This window comes from Orcinus orca, chromosome 11 (genome assembly GCF_937001465.1).
Source record: "Orcinus orca chromosome 11, mOrcOrc1.1, whole genome shotgun sequence".
Classification (NCBI taxonomy): domain Eukaryota; kingdom Metazoa; phylum Chordata; class Mammalia; order Artiodactyla; family Delphinidae; genus Orcinus; species Orcinus orca.
Window position 1 is genome coordinate 4,729,064 of NC_064569.1, and position 14,588 is coordinate 4,743,651.

Sequence of the window (14,588 nt, forward strand, 5' to 3'; positions counted from 1 at the left end):
TTTGCTTATTTGAAAACATCTTAATTGCTCCTTCATTTTTGAAGGATAATTTTATCAGATACAGAATTCCTGGTTGACAGTCTTTTGCTTTCAGCACTTTGAACATGTCATCCTACTGCCTTCTGGGCTACATGGTTTCTGATGAGAAGTCAGTTGTTAAAATTATTGAGAATCCTTGGATGTGATGAGTTGCTCTTTTCTTGCTATTTTCAAGATTCTCTCTGTCTTTTGAAAGTTTGACTAATATGTGTATAAATGTGACTATCCTTGAGTTTAATTAGAATTTGAGCTTTCTGAATGTGTAGAGTACTGTTTTAAAATAAATTTGGGGAGTTTTCAGCCATTATGTCTTCAAATATTCTTCTATCCCTTTCTCTCTCCCATCTCCTTCTGGAACTCTCGTTGCATGTATGTTGGTATGCTTGCTGGTGTCCACAGGTCTCTGAGACTGTTCATTTTTCATCATTTTTTTCCTTTCTGTTTCTCAGACTGGATAATCTCCATTGGTTTATCTTCAAACTGGCTGATCCTTTCTTCTGCTAGTTCATATCTGCTGTTGAGCCCCCTGCAGTGAAATTTTCATTTAGTCATTATATTTTTCAAATCCACAATTTAAGTTTTATTCTTTTTAATAATTTGTCTCTTTATTGATATTCTCTGTTTCTTTCTTTCTTTCTTTCCTTTTTTTTTTTTGGCCATTCCGCACGGCATGCAGGATCCTAATTCCCCAACCAGGGATCAAACCCGTGCCCCCTGCAGTGGAAGCATGGAGTCTTAACCACTGGACTGCCAGGGAAGTCCCAATATTCTCTACTTCTTATACTTTATTCAGAGATGGTTTCCTTTACTGCTTTGAACATATTTCTATTTAAATAACAGATTTAAAGTGTTTGTGTAGTAAGTATAAGATCTGGGCTGCCTCAGGGATGATTTCTATTCACTGCTTTTTTTCCCTGTGTTTAGGCCATACTTGTCTGTTTTTCTGTGTGTCTCATAATTTTTTATTGAAAACTAGATGTTTTAAATAATATAAGGTGGCGACCCTGCAAATCAGCTTCACACACACACACACACAGAGCAGCATTTGTTGTTTTTATTGCTGTTGTTATTGCTGTTGCTTGTTTACTTAGTGCCTTTCGTGAGCTAATTCCATAAAGTCTGTATTCTTGTTCATGTATAACCACTGAAGTCTCTGTTTCGTTTGCTTCATGGTCAGCTAATGATTACATAGAGATTTCCTTAAATGCCTTGAACCAGTGTGTCTCCTAGACTTTGCCAAGAGATCCAGCGTGTGTGTGTCTGTGTGTGTGTGTGTGTGTGTGTGTGTGTGTGTGTGTGTGTGTGTGTGTGTGTGTGTGTTGGGGGTGGGGGCGTGTCTTCAGCAAGTGGCAGACAGTTTAAAACTCTTAACAATCACTTTCTGTCTGCACAGAGGCTCAAGGTCCACTGGTAGTGAGTAATTAGGGCTTTCTCAGGTCTTTCCTGTGTACATGCAAAGCCATGCACATGCACGTGACCTTCTAGATTCCCAAGAATATGTCAGAGCTGTTCAAAGCCCATATGGACAGCACATTTCCCAGTGTCTCCTTTTACTTTACTTAGTCGCTTCTTGTTAGCCCAATGGATATCGCCACCTCAGGTAGTTGAAATGCTAAACAATTGCCGCTGATTGTTTTGGGCAAACACACTGGGGATAAGGCTGCTCACAGAGAGCAACCTCTGAGTGAGGTCAAATAATGACAAGCTTGAGAAAGAAGCTTTTCCAGAGAACTGATAGATAAGTCAAATAATGACATTTCTCTGCCCTTAAAAAGGCAGAGAAGTTTGGAAAGGTGATAGGACAGAAGGAAAACCTACTTGGAGAGGCAAAAGTAACAGGCAGTGGTGGTCTGGTAAAAAGCAAGGCAGCCAGTCCAAAAGTTCAAAGTAGGGAAAATCATTAAAACAGAAACGATGAACAATAAGAAGTGTCTAAAGCCATTCAGAAAACAGAATACGCTTGTGAGTCACAATAAAATACTGACAGAAGAAACGAGAAGGATGGGTAAATTGTAACAATATAGTTTACATGAAAATAATCCACGCAAAGTCTTAACTTCTTTAGTTTTAGAAGTGAGGGGTGCTATTTCAGTCCCAGACTGCCACTGACAGGCTGTATGATTATGGGTATAAATGAGATGCTGTTCCTTAGTTTTCTAAGGAAGAACTGGAGTTTGTTTTCTAAGCTTTAATAATTTCATACAGCCTTCCAGATTTTTAGAACCCGTATCTATATATCACTTCTTCAACTTACTTAATTTTTAAAAAATGGATTCTTTTTTTTAAACTTAAATACCATTATAATATTTGTGAAACTATGAGTTTGATATGTTGCGTTTTTTTCTGATACTCATTAAAATAAACCTCAAAGCATTTAAATACAAATGCTCCTCCACGTACCAACTACCTCACTTTGATAAATAATGGATTCGATGTGTAAGGTTCTTTCCACTTCTGTGACTGTGTAGATGCGTTTTCCCTTGTCCCTTGCATAGGTTGGAAGATTACTAAGGTTGGAAGATTACCTCTGAGTACATGTCTCTCTGAGGACGCGGTAACAGGAAGTTGAGAATTAACTGGTTTGAGATTAAACCATGTTGGCAGAAGCCACTGAGTAACTGGCTAATAGTGGTGTAAACGGTGGGTAGAGACACCCCAGAGCCATGATCTGGTACAGAAATGTCCATACTTTCATAGAGTGTATGAAACGCATTAATAATTCCATGGACTCCTAGAGCTGCACTGATTCTGAGAGTAGAGTTTAACAATAATAATAACTCCACTTATCTTTATCTCAGTGCTTAATAGCACGCCAAAGCACTGTGCTAAGTACACTACAAACATTTATTCCTTACAACCACTGTGCTATGGATATTAGTATCCCAAGGTTACAGAGGAGGACATCTAGGCTCACAGTCAATAAGTGACCCATCCATCTCCTTGGAACATCCCTAATTAGTTACTACTATAGGTCCCTTATTTGATTACTAAAGGTAACCCTTGCCATGTTGCAATGGATTACAGAGGAAGCTCTTTAAGTGAGCAGAAATACGCCTCTTTCTAACGTTTTATCAGAATCACTCGTTTTGTTCCCTGGGGCCACAGAACATACATAAGGTAAGACCATCCATAGTTTAAGTCACCCAACTTACAGATGAGAAAATGGTTTCATTAACCAAACCAGCCTCCAGAAGACGGGATAACCATTTTCTCTTTCCTGTCTAGACTAGTATGTCCTCCGTGGTACTGGGGGATGCCTCACTGGTACCAGGTAAGTGGAGTGAGAGAAGCCAAAGGGTGGTCCATGGCTGTGTGTGTTTTCCTGTGACCCCCTTGATGATCTGCAGGTTTCTGAAGTTGTTCTGAGCCGCTCCAGCTCATTAGTGACACACTAAGAAAGATACCACACTTTGAGATGGATGTCAATGAACTAGTCAGGATCCAGAGGAGGGTAGCCCACTAATGAGGGGCCAGCATCCAATAAAAGAACTGAAGAGAAATGGATGAAGGGACGGCGCCCTCAAATATCTGACCGACTGTCAGTACAAACGAGGGAGATAGCTAGTTCTCTCGTGTCCCAGTGGCCAGAGACAACATATGTGGGAAGAAATTGCCTGGAAGCAGGCGGTTTTGGGCCCCTGACTAGCTTTCCATGACTTTGACTAAGTCATCGAACCCCTCTGTCCTTCAGGATCCTAATGGCACATGGTTCTTGGGAAGATCCTATAAGGCAAAGCACCTAGCTCAAGGTCCATCAGTAGTAAGCAGACACACACCAGTGATGCTGAGGGAGCGTCGTGCTCAATAAGAAAGAACGTATAAACTTAGAACAGACAATGGGGATAACTTAGAGGACGTGAGTTCCTCATCAGTAGAATATCTGAGCAAAGACATCACTTTTATCTGTCAAGGATGCTCTATAGGTGTTCCTCTGTGATAGATAGGGGTATGGACTGGGAGACCCATGGTTTCCCTGACAACCTTAAAATGTGGTAATCCCATAAGGGTCTTGCCCCAAGTTACACAGCCTATGGCATAATGGGGACTAGATCCCACCTCTCCCAACCCCAAGTCTAGTGCTTTCTCCATGACCCTATATACCACATGTTTAAAAAAATTATATAGAACACTGTCCAGAAACTCTCCCAAACGTAATTGCTTATTAATGACTACCAGTTTCTCTTTCTCAGTAGCCACACTTTTAAGAAGGAAACATGTCTACAAACATATAATTCTATAAAGCAAATAATTTACATCTAAGTGGATTTTGGTGGAGTACAAAGAACCCCAATGAATGAAATCTGTCACATGTTCAAAGCAATGAAAAGCGAGGGAGAAAAGTGCGACAGAGCAGAAAGCTTTCCTTGCTTACTCCTAGCTATTAGGACGTGCCAGAAAGCAAGGAGGGAGATCTTGTCTAAAGATTGCAATGTTCTCTTTTCACCCAACAAGCTACCTGATGCTCCATGAGTTCCATGTAGCTCAGAGTAAGCCTGATTGAAAGAGGCCCACAGTCTCTAAGCTGTCCCTTAGTCAGACCTAAAGAAGGATCTGCAAGTTAGGGTCCGTCCAAAACTCTATGTCGATATGTGCTGTAAGGGGGGTTGTGTTTGACTTGTAGGAATAAGCACTAGGTTAGTTTAACTTTTGTGCTGAGATTTCCCACATATATGTGGAATCTAGAAAAATGGTACAGACGAACCTATTTGCAGGGCAGGAATAGAGACACAGATGTAGAGAATGGACATGGTCTGCGGGGGGACGGGGTGGGATGAATTTTGAGATTGGGACTGACATATATACACTACCATGTGTAAAACACATAGCTAGTGGGAACCTGCTGTATTGCACAGGGAGCTCAGCTCGGTGCTCTGTGGTGACCTAGATGGGTGGGATGCGGGGGAGGTCCAAGAGGGAGGGGATATATGTATACATATAGCTGATTCACTTCATTGTATACCAGAAACTAACACAACATTGTAAAGCAACTATACCCCAATTACAAAAAATAAACAAAACAAAAAATCTAAAAATAAAGCTACCATATAACCAGCAATCCCATTCTTGGGTATATATCCAGAGAAAAACTTGATTTGAAAGTATACATGCACCCCAACATTCACAGCGGTACTTTTTACAATAGCAAAGACATGGAAGCAACCTAAATGTCCATCGACATAGGAATGGATAAAGAAGAGGTGGTACATATATACAGTGGAATATTACTCAGCCATAAAAAGGAATGAAATTGTGCCATTTGCAGAGACGTGGATGGACATACAGAGTGAAGTAAGTCAGAAAGAGAAAAACAAATATCGTAATATCGCTTGTATGTGGAATCTAGAAAAATGATACAGATGAACTTATTTGCAAAGCAGAAACAGAAACACAGACGTAGAGAACAAACGTATGGATACCAAGGGGGGAAGGAGGGTGGGATAAATTGGGAGGTTGGGATTGACATGTATACACTACTATGTATAAAACAGATAACTAATGAGAACCTACTGTAGAGCACAGGGAACTCTATACTCAATGCTCTGGGAAGGAAATCCAAAAAAGTGGGGATATATGTATATGTATAGCTGATTCACTTTGCTGTACAGCAGAAACTAACACAACATTGTAAAGCAACTCTGCTCCAATAAAAATTAATTAAAAAAAAAAAGAAATGGAAACATTGAAGCTATCCCCAGGTCACAGCGCTGGGACTAGAATGTGTGCATTCTGACTCCTAGACTGGTGCCACTTCACCACCATGGTGCCAATGACAGGGACAATGTTTTCTGCATCTATTTTAGGAGGCGTCTGAGCTTATAATCAGAGGTCTACCTTCTGCTCTGTGAACATCTGGGTGATTCAGGACAAGGAAATGATCCACTGTGACCTCAATTTCCCTAACCAAAGGAGTGAAATGCTGATCAATAGTCTGTCAGATTCAGGGAGAGGTCATTCTGAGGAGAAACAGATGCTCTGGGAAAACCAGCTACTCAAAGAAAGGACTTCTCGCAGTCTGATGGACCAAGAAGGGGTTTGGCTACTTGAAAAGGACTGACCAAACCCCAGACATGTAACCCAGACGTCCAATCAACAAGTTCCAATAGTTTATTAAGAACAATATTCAAGAATAATTTAAGAAAAATAATTTTAAAAACGACTATGCAATCCAAGGAATAATTACTTGCCTAGACTGAGTTTTAAAGAAAAGATAAATTTCCATGTCCCTGCGTTAAGGTAGGTGGTGTAAGATGGGTAAAACATGGCATCTTATTCTGTGCCTTTTGTTGTATGTTTTATTATTTTCTTAAAGCATTCATGTATAGGATGTTAATTCTTTCCCAGGCTTGATCCCTAGACAACGGGCTTGTTAGGGACAGGGACTGTATTATTCAACTCTTTTTCCTTCCTGCCAGCCTTACAAAACATTCACTGAGTGTCTAACTACATACCCACGACATCCCCGACGCCTAGCACGCTGTGTGGCACCTGGTAAGGACTCAGCTTGTGCCAAATAAATGAAAGAATAAAACACAAGAGCCAGAGGCGATCTCCAAAGCACAGAAACCCCTGCATGTTTGACTCCTTCATTAAAACCATTTGAATTTTACCTTACAAATCTGAAGCGTGCCCCCAACATGCTCTGACGTATCTGTGCAGAGACCTGTGATGTTATCAGTTTAGCACATATGTGATCGCTCAGCATGAATACCTTGATGAATACTATATAGAATTTCAAGTGCAGACTCCCAGACACAGAAGGCATATTCTGTGACGGGCCAAAATGTCATGAGGGTCCACAGCCCATTCCCCTGTTTCCAAGCAAGACTACATCTAATCTATAACAGAGAGCCAGGCTTCCCTAAATCTGAAAAGAGTTCCACTGAGTGAAACATACAGGCAGCCTAGGTAAAGTCTTAAGTGTCTAAATGGAAGGTCAGACCTTGATTTCTCGAGGTAAAGTATGGTTTTCATCCCAAGTATAGCAGATTTCACTGGAGTTCGATTACCAACTTACTTAACTCATTTGCTAGATGACATAAAATTGCGGGTAATTACACTACAAAGAGTAATTATCTGAATAATTTCCTTGTACAAAGGCACGTCACTTGGAGCCTTGGTCTATATTATGTGAGGGAAATTTTAAATTAGGTACACCATTTTATTTAAAAAACAGAAACATTAGAAGAATATATATTCAGAAGTAGGGGGTAGAAAAACTTGCTCTTCACCAGTTTATTGGAATTACACAAAAGGGAGCTCATGGGCTGCTACCTGAAACAACTAAATTTCCTGAGTTTAAATGATTTCAGGAAGACCTCACACACAAAATGGCTGTCCAGATGTAATGCATGATCTAGACTCCCCTCTCTCTCAAAATATTTCTTTAAAATGATAGTTCATGATCCTGAAATAATTGGTGACTGTGAGATGCCAGATGTAAGACATTTCCTCCAAAACCTTACGTAAACCCATAGCATTCGCTTTAGAACATCTTCCTTGACACCAGGAAAGGCTTTAGGTCCTGAGTTTGCCTTAGCTAGACTGACCGCCTGGCTGCTCTCAAAAATGGAAACATATGTGGGCACGATGAAGGTAGGGATTTGTAAGTTAGGCAAAGGAATTTTCCTGTTCATTTTTAATCCTGTGCATTTTGTTCTCTTCCCTTAAGCAATACGTCTACTAAATTTTGGTGACTTTTTATTTTCAAAAGCACAAAATTGAGCCCTTTTGGTGTTGTTTCCCAGGACAAAAACCTAACTTCAGAATCCATTTCCTTACAATTCGATCACAATTTTTAAAGAAACATAAAGTGAAGGCTCACACACACTCGTTGGAAGAGGAGACAGCGGAATTACTATCATCTATTATCATCATCATCATTATTACACAGGGCTTGAAGGAACACACCTCTATATGTCATAAAGAAAAAATTATTTGGTTTATAGCTGATGGGACCACAATGCAAGTGTGATTTGAGATGGCTAAGAGCAGAAATAAATTAGGATTTTCTGTTCTAACTTCACCTTCCACATAAACCCCTCTCCTCTGAATTTGTGCTTTTCTAAGTTGTTTACACAATGCATAGGCGCAGACTTTGTTTCAAGTTCATGTAAGAGCAGATGCCCTTACTTCAGGCTGAACAAAAAGGAAATGCATTCCTCCTAGGAGTCTAAATCCATCCTAGCTTGGATTGTCTAGCATACTTATACAAACTTCTTGCTTTCAGGTCAATCCTAAAATAGAAAGAACATCTCTCTCCAGAGGTGCACATTTTAAAGATGATAAAACTTTAAAAACAATCTATTTCACATTTCAAATGAAAAATGCCAACCAAAGACCACCAAGAAAATAATTTTAGAAAAATGTTCACTCTCCCTCCTGAATTGTGCCACCAGGGAAAAAAGCCACAAACAACAACAAAAGCAACCCAAAACCTCAACAAGAAAATTATGTCTCCGGTTTTCATTAATGAGTTTTTTAAAGTTTGGAGAATATGAATTCAGGGTGTTGTAGAGTTATGCTATAAACTATACTAACAAATGCCGGCCATCCTTGTGTTTAAAGGCTGAAAAATAAAATATGAAATACGGACTATTTGTTAGAAATAGTTTACATTGCTTCGATTTGGTTGTAACTAATACACAGCTGAATAAAGTCACAAAATCGAAAGAATATTCAATCACACTAGGAAAGTGGACATTTTAAAGGCAAATGAACGTTTGAACTCGGGCAAAGTGTTTATAAAAACATTTTTAAGTTTTATAAAACAAATAAAAATGACTATTGCTCCAGAAACATTTCTGGTAGGGGTAGTCTTGACATTTTACTAGGGATTTAAATCTACAAAACGTTTAACATGACCTCCCCGAACTTAAATGTCTAAAATGAAGCAGGAGTAAAATTTAAAAGACATTTGTCTTTTTGGTTTTTCAAACACTTCTTTGGTTCCTTCCCTTTTCTTTTCCTTCAGTAATTTATTCTGTTTTTCTACCTTTGTACATACAAATCAAGTGTCCATCAAATCAGGCACCAGAAAAGCAAGCTCTCTTAAATATAGTTCACTCAGACTGACCTTCCACAGCAAGTATTGACATTTTCATTAATTTTAACTCTTTTTTCCCCCCAGAAGAAACAAAACAAAGTCTCTTGGGTCAGAACAGCAACCATTAAACGAAAAAGAAATAAATAATAAGTTAAAAATAGAGGGAATGTGTTAAAACGAAGGAAGAATGGTCATAACCAAAGTCTGTCATCTTCAAAAAGAAACAGTTCCACACTTCATGACTGATTCAAACAGAAAGCTTCTCCTTTACATTTGAAACAAGTAATTCCACCTCACAAGCACATTTTCAAAGAAGCCCCTAGCTTTCTGCATCTGATTCTTGCAACATTCTCTATACCTCATCGAGGTAAAACCCAGTTCACATTGACTATTTTCCTCCCAAAGAGTCCCACTGAGCTTCTTGTAAATTTCAGTATCAACTCAGCGTTATCACCGTGGGTTTTAAGAATGGCACACTTCTGATATCACCCCCCCGACTGAAAGATTAAAAAGACTTTGCCCACATAGAGGGGAAATGAAGGTGCGCGGACTCACTCTGCAGCTGCAGTGTTTAGCTCTCGGGGTCTAAATGGTCCTCCACGAGCACGGACACCCTGGGGGTATCCAGCGAGTGGGAGGGGAGTCGCCCTAAACGCTTGCCCATTTATTTGTGGAACTCTTTGGACGGGCGTTATTTCTAGACGGATTTGCTCCTAACACGGTAAAATTCGTCCAAAACTGCTTCTACGCATCCTCGGGAGATGGACTGTCACATGTAATTTTCACAAAGTCAGCCAACCCAGCTGGTATCGAAATAGTGGATGGGGCGGGGGGACCAGGGAGGAATAAGTCGCGCGTAAAATACTGGCGTCCAAGTAAGTGCAGAACTCATTACCCAGCAACAGAAAGCACACCCACGTCTCCCCCGCTGGAGAGACGGCGGAGAGCTAGGTGGTGGCGCGTCGCGACCAGCAATCGCGATATTCAATCTGACGTCGCCAAGGAGCGCAACTGGACGGCAACGCAAAGCAATCAGCTTTTCCCGGAGCTGAGAGCAGCTCGCGATTTCAGAGGGAGAAAACTCAGCTCCTCGTGGTGGAAGGTGCGGGGGCGCAGCAGGGAGGGCCTGGGAGGGGGTCGCCATTTGGCTCCGGGCGGGCGCGCGCGGCGGTCCCAGCGACCCGGGCGGCCGGGGGCGCGAGGCCGGAGCGCCGTCCGCTAGGGGCGGGCCACGCACCGCCGCCGCCCGCCCCCGCCCGCCCCCTCCCCCGCCGCTTCCTCTCGCTCTCCCAGCCCCTTCCCCCCACGTGTGGGTGACGTCAAAATTCCGCGAAAAAGCCGCGTGGTGGCTCCTCCGGCGGAGGCGCGATTCCGTTGCCCAGCGGGCCCCTCCCGGGCGCCGGGGGGAGGGCGAAGGAGCGAGCCGGCCGGTTCCCTTTCCTCCCGGAGGCCGGGCCCCACCGACGCCGGGGGGCAGATGCCCCCCGCCCCAGATCTTACTGGAAAAGTCACTTTTATAAACCGAAGACACTTCCAGGGCTATTTTCGGCCGCGTGAGGCAGCTGAATCAGACAGGAAGAGGGGGAAATTTCGGGTCTCTTTACTTTTTATTTTTTTTTCAAGGGAGGGGAGGAAGATGCGAGGGGGGCGAACGGACGGCAGGCGTTTCTGACCCACGCCTGTCGCATCTGCCGCCCGAGGCACGCAGCCCGGGTTCAAGCTCGGACCCAGGGAGGGCGGCTGGAGAGCGCAGGCCGGCCCGTGTCTATCCCCGCAGGGTCTGGGCGCCCCGGGGCTGCCACGGGCCGAGGGGCGGCCGTGCGGGGTCCCGGAAGCGCTCTCACACCTGGGTCCCAGTGCCTGGCGCGGGGAGCCACCCGGCGGCTCGTCCCCACCCACCTTCTGTCTCCTCGAGCTCCAGTTCCCGACCTGTCCCTCTTCCTTTCGCACATTTTTCTAATTTGCTTCCACTCCCTTCCCACTCCCTCCCGTCCCCTCCTTCTGCACCTCCTCGGCTTCCTTCCTGGTACTCCGGCCTCCTAGAGCCGAGACTCGGACCCTTGGCCATCTACTTTCAAGCGACCGTCGGGTTTTCGGTTTTGACTGCCCGTCCATCCCTAAATGGAGAAATACACCGCTCTGCTCTGGGTGGGGGGAGTTAGGGGTGGCGGGGGCGCCTGAGCCCGAACTCACTCCCCTCCCCCCACCCCGCCAGAGCGCCCCTAGGAGGACGAAGCTTGCAGCCGACAGCGGGATCACCTGGCTGGGCGGCATCCGCCAGGTGAGCTGGGGCGTAAGTGTGCTTAGCGTTGCAGGTTCCTGCAGAAATGTGCCTATAAACACCCTGCACCTACAGGGGTTTGTACACTTTCCAACCGAAACTCCACAACGCGAGGGGTGGTGAGCCGGCCAGGGAGGGAATAAAAGTCCAGTAAAACTGACGTTCGCTAAAGGTTATCATTGATCCTACAAAGGGAAGGAGGTGTTTTTTTCCCCCCTTGAGGGGTTTAAAAGGAATAAGGAAGAGCCAATATTTTGTTTTGTTTTTTTTCCCTACAGTGACCAGTTTTGACTTAAAAGCCGGAGCACAGACGTTTGGTTTTTTTCTCTAAACCTAAGGCTACACGCAAAAGAAAATGCGCAGGTTTGTCCAGAAGGCAACGTGCCTTTTCCCGCGTGCGAGGAGGAGTGCTTTTTAGCAAGCAAAATTAAAGTTTTAACACATGGTCGGAGTGGCGACCAAAAGGGAAAACTCAGTTTCCAGTCCAAGCCTCACGGAGACATTCCTGCCAACCTCCGCACCCTCGCACGCCCCACCCCGAGCCTTGGAGCCTGAACCACTGGGGGACGGATTCGCTGCGAGGTTGCTGTTCGGGAACAGTCCGTAATCGGAAGGGGAAGTCAATGGGGAACTTGAAGGGGCGAGCCTGCCACGCGGGGAGCGCCCGCACCCGCGGGTCTGGGTGGATGGAGAGGGCGGCGGGGAGAGGGGCATCCGCCCGCGCCCCTCCTCTTCACAGCCGTCTGTCCCCCGCCCCCCGGCCCCGCTCCCCGCCGGAATTTCTCCGTAAAGCCAGACGGGTTTGGGGTTAGGGGGAGGGAAGGGGAGAGGGGGCCCTTCGGCTCGCCGCTCCCGAGACTTGAGGCCTCACCACCCAGGTTTTCTCCCCAGGGTGGGCGAGGCCCGGAGGACGACCACCCGCCTCTTCCCCGCCCCCAGCTGCCCCTCTTCAGGGGACCCAGGGCTCGGGATGCTTTCCCTGCAGGGAGGTGGAGAAAAGGCCGTGCTGGGTTAGTTACCAAGTGATGTCAAGAGGCTGGGAGCCCTCGCCGGCTTCTGTCCTTGCCTGTCGGGGCAGATTTATACTTTAAAAATACCTCTCTCGCCCACACTGCCCCCCACCCCCTACCCCTACAGCTTTCTTTGATCCGCTCAAAGGTGGCTGAGCTGAAGTTTGAGTAAGTCCTTTATGGGGTTTTAAAATGTTAAGTTCACTTATTTATCCGGAGTGACTCAAGGCCTGAGTCGGGAAGTCCACGTTGACTGAAATCAAGAGGTGATTGTTAGGCACCCGCTGTCTTCCGAGGAACACCGTACTCGGCCCCGACTGTCATCCGCCGCGCGGGACTGTTTCATTTTGAGTTTGCAACTTGGGTTTTTCAGCGAGCTTTTTTTCTTCCAGAAAGCTAATGGCTTCCACCGCAATTAGACATTCTCCTCGCCCGCCCCTTCCCTCCCCTTTCTTTACATACAGTCGATTGGATACTAATTCCCGAGGCTATTGATAAGGTCGCCCGCGCCCCGGCCTCTCCCCAGCCCTCGCCCGCCCCAGTCCCCGCTCTCCCTCCGCCCTCCCTTCCTTGGCTTCCTTTTGATGTAGCGGGGAACGCGTCCTACTAAAAAAAAAAAAAAAAAAAAAAAAAAAAAAAAAAAGTAATCTGCCCGGTAACAATCAGCGCGCAGTAGCAGGAGACCCAGAGCTATTGGCTATGCAAATAGAGGGAGGGGAGACGGCGCCCCAAACTCTTACTCACCCTTTTAAAGCGATATCCCCCTTCCACCCACCCACCCACCCCTTCCGCCCCACCCTCGTGGAAAGGGGCTGGCCCCGGGGCCAGGGTTAATCGCTCGCACCTCTGGTTTATGCGCTGTCCGCCCTCTTTATTCCACCTCCCCCTCCTTTCAGGGAACAGAGCTCACAGCTCACCCAGCCCCCCGCCTCCCCCCGCTCGCCCTCGCGCCCCGGTTCGGGCCCCCTTTCTCCGCGAGGGAGGTCCTGGGCCAACCTCGGTGTCTCTCCAGAGACCCTACCCACGCCGCGCTCGGCGCACGTGCCAGCTCCGCCAGCGCGCCGCGGGCCCTGGGCCCACTCCCTTTCTTCCCGGAGTGAAATAGCACAGACGGGCAGGGTGGGGGGTGGCGGGAGGAAGGAGGTGAGGAAACGCCATCAGATCCCCTCTAAAAGCGGCTTTGACCCGAGGATGCATTGGAGCACGTGTCAGAGCCGACCGCACTGGCTGCGTCTCCACCGTAGTTCCGCTCGCGGGGGGAAAGCCCTGGCTGCGAGCGACGCGTGAACCCGGAGGGTCCGCGAGGGTGCAGGCGAGGGACCCGGGGTGGAACTCTTGGGCCTCGGAGGAAAGGAAGGGGTGGTGTCGTTGGCGCCCGGGGAGAGAGGGGGAGCCAAACCTACCCCTCTTTCGCCCCTCTCCCCTCCTCCTCCCGGGCTATTTCCTAGAAAGCTGTATCAGTGTGGCCACGCTCCGCGCAGGCACCTCGGGCGGCTTGTCAGCAGAGGCAGGGCGAGGAAGCGGGTTTTTCCTGCGTGGCCGCTGGCCGCGGCGGAACCGCTGGTAGCCCTGCCCCCGGCCTGCGGCGGCTCGGGGCGCCTCCCCGCGTCTCCCAGTGGCGCCTGCGGCGCCCCAAGAACGGGATGGTTTCTGCTCCTGGGTCACATTCTATCACGTCGGAGAAGCGCCCCCTCCCTCCGGACACTCCCCCCTCCCCCCCAACACATCTGCGGGGGGGCGGGGGCGGGGGTTGGAGTGGGCGCCGAAGTTCTGGTCCCTTTAATCGGGTTTTGGAAACAGCAACATGATCAGGAACATAAATTTCAGGGACATAACCTTTTTCTCTGGGTATGCGAAGTTGCTGTTTTCTCAGATCGCCCTCCCTCTTTCTCACGTAAGGGATCTATTTCTCAGTTGTCTGAGCCCACCTCATCTTCAAGTAATCCACCCGTCATTCCTGGATCTTAAAATACATGGGCGGTAGTATTAGGATCAGTTTTGAAGTAGCCAGAGTCGGAGGGTCGTATTTTGGCAGGATGCACCTACAGAATGTGCGCAATTAGAGGAAATAAGTAGGAATCGGTGGGGTTTTTTTTTTTGTGGGTTCCCCTCTCCGAGGCCCCTGGCTTGCGGGGCTGCATAGAGGGAGAGGGCCTCGGAGAGCTAAGGAGAGGGGGCCGGGGGGCGGGGGACCGCGTTTGAAGTTTGGTCGGGC

At 46.7% G+C, this 14,588-nt stretch overlaps 2 long non-coding RNA genes across 2 annotated transcripts in view; one reads left to right on the forward strand and one right to left on the reverse strand.

Annotated features, from left to right (window-relative positions):
* The window catches only part of LOC125960523 (uncharacterized), a 28,353-nt gene that overhangs the window by 11,903 nt on the left and 1,862 nt on the right, over positions 1 to 14,588 (reverse strand). The window lies entirely within an intron of this gene.
* LOC125960524 (uncharacterized) lies at positions 10,402 to 12,164 on the forward strand. The gene is made up of 3 exons (XR_007470267.1): positions 10,402 to 10,676; positions 11,298 to 11,363; positions 11,642 to 12,164. It is a non-coding gene; the product is annotated as an uncharacterized LOC125960524 (long non-coding RNA).